We start from the raw sequence: 10328 nt of genomic DNA, 5'->3' as shown, positions 1-10328 counted from the left end.
CGTACATGTTGGATTAGGTTTCTAAGCTCATAACTATAATTTGTATGTACTTGACCCGATAGTAGCATGGTCCATTTTGGGTTGCATTCACCGGAGCAATTTGATAGGAAGGATATTTAAGAAAGAGGTTATTTGTGATTTATTAATATATTATAAGTATAACATACTAACTGAGAAATCATATTATTTAACTGGTATTGATCAAGAATTAATTTGGTGATAAAAAAAGACTGATTAAATTAACAGGGACTAATTACGTAAATCAGTGATACATATAGTTTGGGCTAATGATCCATGTTGATTAGAGATGGACTAAATCTATGTGAGAGTCCATTAAGAGTTAGTCCATTAGGCTAATGAGTTATTGCATCAAAAGCCTAAGTGAATGGATTAGGGTTTACAAGTGACCCTTGGAATTCTACACTATATATGTAACCCCTTCAACCCTAAAATCGGTACTTATGTTCATTTGTGTAACCCTAGCCGATTTTGGTGGTTCCTAGCCTCTCTCTCATTGTCCTCCAATTGTTGGTGGTGTTTTGTGAACCATTTGAGGCATCACATTTGAGGTGCTAAGCTCTTAAAAGGCCAAGTTCTACAAGCTACAACAAAGAGGTAATCATCTAACTTGGTTTTATGTTTCAAATATCAATGTTGTATGTTAGTTAGGCTTCATGCTTTGGAAAATGAAAATTACATGTATAACTAGAGAAAACTTAGATCCAAAGCATTAGGGTTGTATGTGCACCATATGGATGTTATAGTGACCAAAACCCATAAGTGGTATCAGAGCCATGGGTGTTTTCTGTTATATTGATGCATTGTTTAATTGTTCAAAGTTGAAAAAAACTGAAAAATTGATGTCTGAACAGTGGACTCGACGAGTCCCATGAGTGGACTCGACGAGTTGGGTCATTTGGTGATGAACTCGACGAGTCTAGTATCCGACTCGAAGAGTTGGATAACCTGTTTGCAGTTTTTCGGGTTTTTTTGGCCAGAATTGGATTAGGATCATTGCCTTAAACTGTTTTGTATCATTAAATCTGATTTTTCTGATATGGTGGTGATTATCCTCATCCAATTAAAAGATAAATTGTCAAATTATAAAATAATTACTAGATTATATCATAAACTAATTATTTGTATTATTTGATTTGAATTGTCTTGCTATATGATGTCACACCCCCAAACCAAGACAGCGGAAACATTCGCGTGTGGATGACGTCATGTATAGTATCACAACAATTGCATCATAGTAATCAAAATAAACACAACCATTACATTGAATATATAAATAAGGTATTTACATATGTTCGATACATAGTTTGTATACAACAAAATTATAACAAAAGTATAAAAGATGTGACACTATAAGCTCCGTCTTCTTAAAAGCCTGTGGGCGTACCTGTGTACTGATTCCCTGAGAATACAAGCGATTTTGAAAGTGTATCAACATTTAAGTTGGTGAGTTCATAAGAATGTTTTTGTAATGAAAACCTGTCTTTGAATATGTGAAAATGTTTGTATGTTTCTCAAGGAAATCCAATCTTTTCTTTAGTAGTGTAGGGTGGTCTTAAACCCTAAGACCAAAAATATATGCTCGTTACTGTATTCTGTAGTTGTATATGAAAATGTTAGTTTGTATGCCTGGTTACCACCGGATGTACTGTATAGTGTAGTTTTGTATGAAAACCTTTGTATAAAAACCCTGGCTACCACCAGTATGTATAGTATGTTCTGTATAAAAAACCCTGACTACCACCAGTATGGTAAGGACATTTTATTACTTAAAATAAAACCATATATTTATATCCCCTGGAATATTCCAGTGTAATGAATAGTAGTTTTATTAATTAAAATAAAACTAATGAAGAATGAAATCCCGTAAACATTGGTTAGTTATAATATTGTGAGTTTGATATAACCATGCTTGATATAACCTAATGACCTCTACGACGTTCTTCAGGCGTCAGAACGGTATGGTTATTGTCACCCCAGGCATGCCTGCCTAACTGTAGCTACCAGTTTAGGTGTGAGATTGTCAGTCCCGAATAGATCTATTCACAAATCTCATGCTCTCCCTCCAGGAGACTCTGGTTATACTGTGATAGGATTTAGTTCCGCACCGCGAAGGGTACAATTGAAGTAGTGCCTCACAACCCTATATTAACTAGTTTACGTGTAGTGTTGTAGTGTTCTCTTGTACTTGAAACTGTATGTATACTTGTAGAGTAAAAATAATTATACTTAAATAATTATCTAGTATTGTACTCTTGTGTTCAGGAATTATTATTGTATGCCATAAACTATATCTATCATAGTTTTTATGTTTGTTAATGTATAAGCTCTGGAATGGATAAAAACCTTGTGTTGAATCCCAAACTATACCTATTATAGTTTGCATGTATGTTATGTATTTGATTCACGTATTGTACTGAAAAATTTGCAATCATGGTTGTATGTTGAAAACTTCCCTTATGCTCAGCATGTTACAAAAGGGATAAAATATCTAAATATTTTATAAAATGTATTGATCTTTTGGTTGTATCAATTGCATAAGTTTTAACTCTGTTGAAATTCTTTATATAAGAACACAAAATTTCTTTGTGTTTTGCTTGTATCCTCCCTAAAAACGTTTAAAACAGTAAAACTCTAGGGGTATGAACTCACAGTTGATTATGTGCACGTGCTCGACAGCAAAACCGGAAAGATGACCCTCGAGTTGGAGTACGCGGAAATTTAACGATGTCCTAGTAATAACTAAACACATAATTGTATTTAAATTAGTGAAACCATTGATTAAAGTGTTAGTAAGCACTTGCTTTTGGGTTAGGAATGTTACCAAGACTTGTTTGAAGTGCAAAAAGAGAGTTTTCAGCCAAGGTTCTCGGCTCAAGGCTGTTTGCGGCAGTGAACTGCGTTTGCGGCCGTGAACTGGGTTTGCGGCTGTGAACTGGGTTTGCAGCCTTTGAAGATATGAAGGCTGTTCTTGGTGTTCTTGGTGAAAATATGAAGATTTTAAGGTTTGTTCTTGAGGATATGAATGTTCTTGGGAGGTTCTTGGGAGGAACTTGAGAGAGTTTTCGGGTGAAAAAGATGAGAAATGAAGAATCTCTCCGGGGAAAACCTTTATACCGGTTGGGTTTACGACCGGAAATGGGTTCTCGGCTGTAAACGGGTTTACGGCCCAGGAGTTTACGACCCAAGGGTTTACGACCTTAAACGCATGGCTGGACGAGTTTGCTAATTTTTCGAGTGTTTTTGGTTCTGAAAACTTATATAACCTCTAATTATATATTTTATATTATTTTCTAACCCACAAGAACTTAACGGAACAATTAAAATTTGAAATTTTATTTAACGGAAATTGACTTTTGTTGACTAGAAAGTATCGGGTTGTCACATCATCCCCCCGTTAGAGGGAATTTCGTCCCGAAATTCTGTCTAAAATGAATACAATTATGGACTAGGGAAAGAGATGCAAATACTTATGTTGCATCTAGTTTTCTCGTTCCCAAGTGAATTCGGGTCCCCGCTTGGCATTTCAGCGAACCTTCACTATCGGGATGCGACTTTGGTTCGTTCGTTTGACTTCCCTATCCATGATTTCGACTGGCTCTTCCACGAAGTTAAGACTCTCGTCGATCTCGATTTCATCGAGTGGAATCACAAGAGTCTCGTTGGATAGACACTTCTTAAGATTTGACACGTGGAAGACGGGATGAATGTTGCTAAGCTCTTGGGGTAACCGGAGTTTGTAGGCTACGGGACCGATCCTAGCGAGGATCTCGAATGGACCAATGTATCTTGGATTTAGCTTTCCATGCTTCCCGAAGCGTATCATGCCCTTCCAGGGTGAGACCTTCAACAGAACGCGGTCACCAACCTGGAATTCCAAGGGTTTTCGTCTTTTGTCGGCGTAGCTGTTTTGTCTATCTCCGGAGGCTTTTAGTCGTTCTTGGATTTGCACGATCTTTTCAGTAGTTTCTCGAATAATTTCAGGGACAGTGAGAGTGCTATCAGGGACTTGACCTCTAGCTAGCTGTGTGTCACCCACCTCAGCCCAACACTGAGGGGATCTGCACTTACGACCATAGAGGGCTTCGAATGGAGCAGCCTTAATACTTGTGTGATAGCTGTTGTTGTTGGAAAACTCGACCAGAGGCAAATGGGTGTCCCACGACTTGCCAAAGGCGATAACACATGCTCTCAGCATGTATTCTAGTGTTTGGATGGTTCGCTCACTCTGCTCGTCGGTCTGTGGATACTAAGTTGTGCTTATATCCAGTTTAGTTCCAAGAGCCTTCTGCAGTGACTGCCAAAATATCGAGTTGAATCTGCTATCCCGATCAAAGATAATGGATACAGGAACACCATGCAGTCGTACTATATCTCAGATGTAAGTTCGGGTTAGTCTCTCCATCGTGTATGTTTCTTTGATTGGTAGGAAGTGGGCGGACTTGGTCAGTCTGTCGACGATTACCCAGATAGTGTCATGGCCACTCAGGGTCTTGGGTAATTTGGTGATGAAGTCCATTGTAATTCTTTCCCACTTCCACTCAGGTATTTCTGGCTGTTGAAGTAAACCTGAGGGCTTTTGATATTCCACCTTCACCTTGGCGCAAGTTAGGCACTTGCCCACGAAGGTAGCAATTTCTGCTTTCATGTTTGGCCACCAATAGAGCTTCTTGAGATCCATATACATCTTATCTGAACCTGGGTGAACAGAGTATCGAGTTCTGTGGGCTTCGTTCATGAAAAACTCCCTGTAATCACCGAACTTTGGGGTCCAAATCCGGTTCATGAAGTAGTAAACTCCACCTCCCTTGATCTCTAAGTTCTTCTCCATTCCCCTCAAGGCTTCATCCGTCATGTTCTCTGGTTTCAAGGCTTCCAGCTGAGCCTCTCTGATTTAGGCGGACAAATGGGAATTGATTGTCATTGTTAGTGTCTTCACTCTGCGACCAGAGTACTCTTTCCGGCTGAGGGCATCTGCTACCACATTGGCCTTGCCGGGATGATAGCGTATCTCACACTCATAATCATTGAGTAGCTCTACCCATCGCCGTTGCCTCATGTTAAGCTCCTTTTGATCAAAAATATGCTGGAGGCTTTTGTGGTCGGTGAAGACAATGCACTTGGTTCCGTAGAGGTAATGCCTCCAAATCTTTAATGCGAAGACCACTGCTCCTAACTCCAGATCGTGGGTTGTATAATTGACTTCGTGCTCCTTCAGCTGTCTCGAGGCATAAGCAAAAACTTTTCTTCGCTGCATGAGCACACAACCCGACCCTTGATTGGATGCATCGCAGTAGACAACGAAGTCCTCCGTCCCTTTCGGAAGAGACAAGATAGGTGCACTGCATAGGGCTTGCTTCAATGTTCGGAACGCAGTGTCTTGCTTCTCTCCCCAACTAAAGGTTACACCTTTCTGAGTTAGGACGGCAAGATGCTTAGCAATCCTGGAGAAGTTTTGGATGAACTTGCGATAGTAGCCAGCAATACCCAAGAATTGACGAATTTCTATGGGTGTCTTCGGTGCTGACCAATTCTCGATTGCCTTAATTTTGGAAGGGTCCACATGTATGCCTTCTTCGCTAACCACGTGACCGAGGAAGGTTACCTTTCTGATCCAAAATTCTCACTTTGAGAATTTTGCGTATAGTTTCTCCGCCTTTAAAGTTCCTAACACTTGCCCCAAGTGCTGTCTATGATCTTCCACACTCCGCGAATAGACAAGTATATCATCTATGAATACTATCACAAACTTGTCTAAGAAGGGGCGGCACACTTAGTTCATCAGATCCATGAATAACGCGTGTGCGTTGGTTAGACCAAAGGGCATCACTACAAACTCGTAGTGACCATATCGAGTCCTAAATGCTGTGTTAGGAACATCACCCTCATGGACTCGTAATTGATGGTACCCTGATCTCAGGTTTATCTGTGAGAAGTACCTGGCTCCTTGGAGTTGATCGAAGAGGTTGTCGATTCGGGGTAGAGGATAACGATTTTTAATGGTGAGCTTGTTTATTTCGCGAAAATCTATGCACATCCGGAAGGATCCATCCCTCTTTTTCATGAATAAGACCGGGGCTCCCCAGGGTGAGAAGCTTGGTCTGATGAATCCCTTGTTGAGACGTTCATTGAGCTGGCTGGATAACTCTTGCATTTCTGTCGGCGCTTGACGGTAAGGGGATTTGGCTACGGGGGTAGCTCCGGGGATTAAGTCGATTCGGAATTCGACTTGACGTTCGGGAGGAACTCCAAGAAGGTCTTCGGGGAAGACATCAGGAAAGTTGTAGACTTCGGGGATGCTCTCGAGGTCTTTAACTTCCTGCTTTTCGTTTCCGACATGGGCTAGGAATGCATGGAACTCCTTTTGCAGATATTTTTGGGCTTTGATGCACGATATGATACGAAGGTTTGTGCTGAGTTTATCGCCATAAATGATGAGAGATTCGCCATTTGGCAGATTGAGGCGAATGACTTTTTCGAAACAAAGAATATCCGCATGATGAAGACTTAACCAGTCCATGCCGATGATGACATCGAAGCTCTTAATGGAGACTGGCATAAGATCGATGGGAAAGGAATAATCGTTTAGGGTAAGGGTACAACCTATGAATACGTCGTTAGTGCTCTCTTTCTTTCCGTTAGCTATCTCGATGGTAAATGTTTCGGTTAGAGGTTGGGATTTATGCTTAAGTAGGTGTTTAAATGCATGACTGACAAAACTCCTCTCCGCACCACTATCAAAAAGAATGAATGCATAAGAGTTGTCGAGGAGGAACGTACCCGTAACTACGGTGGGATCAACGACTGCCTCCTCCTGGCCCAATGCTAGCACTTTCTGTCACACCCCCGAACCAGACAGCGGAAACGTCCGGGGGCTTGAGTGACTTCATCTTGTAATATCATCACAATGAATATAATTGAAACAAAGCATGCATCATCATCACACGAAAAATAATACAACAATACAGAGTTTACATCATTGTAATTGTTTACATGAGTTACATCCTAAAATATCAATGTTTATAATAGCAAACAAAATGCAACAAATTTCCACATGACCTTGATGTCCACCTGCTTAACGATTTCCTGAGAATACAAGTAATTTTGAAAATGGTCAACATATATAATGTTGGTGAGTTCATAAGTGTATTTGTATGAAAAGTTTGTATCGCTTTGAAAACACCAGAAAATCCGATATTTTCTGTAAAAGAAGTAAATGGTTTGAACGCTTTGTATCTAATCTTGTATTAAAGCATGTGTGTTTTAAAAATGTATAAGGGAAGTATTCCAGAAAATCCCATGTTTTCTGTGTAAGTAAAAGGTGATGTATAGCATAAGTTTTTCCTAGAAAATCCAATATTTTCTGCTTGTAAAAGTATTGTAGTATTCAAACCCAAAATCCGTAAGTTGGTGAAGGTGATGTATAGCATAAGTTTTTCCCAGAAAATCCGATATTTCCTGCTTGTAAAAGTGTTGTAGTATTCAAACCCGAAATCCGTAAGTTGGTGTTTGTATAGAATTGTAATTGTAGAATCGTTGATGTATTCCGTAAATTTTACAGTGAAGTTAATTTCTTTGTGAGTCGTTATAACCATACTTGATAATGACTAATCCGCCCGTCATGACGTTTTTCAGACGCCGACTTGTTTAAGGTAAGGTTTGTCACCCTAGATTGGCCTAGTCTAACTGTAGCGAACAGCTCATGTGTGGGTTGTCAACCCCGTATAGATCTATACACAAACACTCGCTCTCCCTCCAGGAGACTCTGGTTATAACTACAGGCTACGGTTGTACACTAGATAGGTGTCAAGCGAAATGTCTCACACAAGCCTTAACTGAATTTACGCGAATATTGAATTGCACAGTATATATTGTTTCCATGAATGTATTTAGTTTTCAAGGCCCAACGAGTATGTACGTGAACGTGTGAAGTCAACATACATGTAGATGGACCACGAACGCCCAATAAACATGTAAATGGACATTCAAGGCCCAACAAGCATGTAAATGGACCACTAAGGCCCAATAAACATGTAATATATATTACATGCCCAAAAAGCATGTAAATGGACCACTAAGGCCCAATAAATATGTAATCTATATTCCAGGCCCAACAAGCATGTAAATGGACCATTAAGGCCCAATAAACATGTAATGTATATTCCATGCCAATTAAAAGTGTAATTGACATAATTAATCCGTTTGTTGTTATGTTGGTTGTTTAAGCTTAATTGTTTACCAAAATGACATAAAAGACCCACTTTTTGTAAAAATACATTTTTGGTCCTTAAAACTGAAATTTACAATTAAGACACATTTTTGATAAAAATGACACTTTAAGCCCTTTAAGACCAAAAGTTTATATTTTGGGCTTGTTTTAAACGAAATAGCATTTCTGGCCCCCTTTTGTTAGAAATAACACTCTTGGCCCCAATTTTATGAAAATTGACATTTTCGGCCCAATTATATAAATTTTAACCTTTCGGCCCAAGTTTAAATAAATTTACATTTTCAACTCCTTTTTACCGAAAATATACATTTTTGGCTCAAATTTGTCTAAAATGATAATTTAAATTATAAAAGCCAAAAATTTACAATTTTAGCCCATGAAAATCGTGAAGGCCCAATTTGAGGCCTATTTTGTGAAAGTTCACACTTTTATCCCTTTTTGAAATCACAAAAACCATAAAGATCCATATTTATTCAAATAAATCCTTTTTGGTCCCTTCAAAACCGTGAGTTATATAATAACTTCACTCTATGATTATTTTGTCATTTTTTGGCCCTCTTATGCGATTTTCTTAGTTTTAAACAACCTTGTAATGTTTTAAACCTTTTCTTTACATAATAAGTTGTATCAAGTGTTATATTCTACAAATATTATCACATTTTAGCATATTTTCAAGTTTATGAAGTTTACAACACATAAACACAACATTTAACATGGTAAAACACACATAATCATGCTTAAACACATAGATCTACACAAAGCAACTTGTATTCTCCCCCAAAACAAAGTAAAAACCGAAAATAGGGGGTTCATACTCACATTGGTTTGATGAATTCGGTTTTTGAAGAAGATGGGAGGAGTTTTCGGCCTAGCTCACTTCTTTGAAGAGATCTTCGATTTCTAAGAGATTTTATGAGCATGGATCATGAAATAGAGTGTTAAGGAGTGAAGGATTAGCATAAAATGAAGTTAATCATCTCACATAGAGAGTAGCTTACCAAAGAATAGTGATTTTTGGATGAAGTGTTCTTGGAAACACACTCTAGCACACACGAATTCTTGGAACGAAATGAGAGCTTTCTTGAGAGTTATTAGTGAAGTTTTAGAAGTGAATGTGAAGTTTGAAATGGAGATGAATGTGGGTACAGTTAGGGCCCATATAAGGATTCTTAGCCCAAAATAACCAAGTTGTGAGTTTATTGGCCCATTAGGCCCAATAAATGATTTTTTGCCCAATAGGGGTTTGCACTTGGAAATTAGGGTTTCCAATCCACAGTTGAGTATATGAGATGTTTTGAATTAGGTTTTTGAACTTCACGATTGAGTTTTGATTCAAATGATTGTTTTTGGAATGAACATTTTTACATCACATCAACTTAGATTACAAGTTACACAAGAGTTGATTACACGTAGACAAAATTTCCTAGCCAAAAATGCTAGTTGTGACACTTTCCCTGTGTTGCCAGCAGTCGTTGCTTTGGGGAAATTCCTCTTGAAGTGCCCAGTTTGACCACAACCATAGCAGACTTGGCCCACTCCAGCTCCAAGAGCCTGATTGGTTGGTTGGACTTGTGCTTTGCAAAAACGGGCTGTATGCCCCTTTTTGCCATAGTTATTTCATTGCATGTCACGACAAGGTCCGTGATGATGGAAGTTACACTTGTCGTACCTTGGGAGGGTTCATACATATCTACTGGCAGGTGCTTGAGTTGTGGAAACAGTAGCAGGAGTGGTAGCAGCGTGAACTGCCACTATCTGTTGTTTCTTGGAGGGCTCCTGTGAAGATTTGCCCTTGCGTTTGTTCCAAAACCTTTTCTTCCCACTGCCTTCTTTCTGTGGTTCTGGAGCGGCTGCCACGGGGTTGTGGCTATCCCCGTGATCCACTAAGGCCTGTTCCAGATGCTTGACATCGTCGAATGTGAGGGGTTTAGCAGCTAAGATATTCCCCTGAGTTAGGGGTGTCAATCCCCATATATATGTCTCAACTTTCTTGCTCTCCGGGGTGACCAACCCCGGGCACAGAAGATCCAAGTCACTGAACCTAGCAGTATAAGCAGCAACGTCAGAACCCTTCATCTTC

Source organism: Lactuca virosa, chromosome 5, assembly GCF_052849685.1.
Source record: "Lactuca virosa cultivar CGN04683 chromosome 5, Lactuca_virosa_CGN04683_v6, whole genome shotgun sequence".
NCBI classification, from domain to species: domain Eukaryota; kingdom Viridiplantae; phylum Streptophyta; class Magnoliopsida; order Asterales; family Asteraceae; genus Lactuca; species Lactuca virosa.
Note: the sequence above shows the minus strand (reverse complement) of the source record.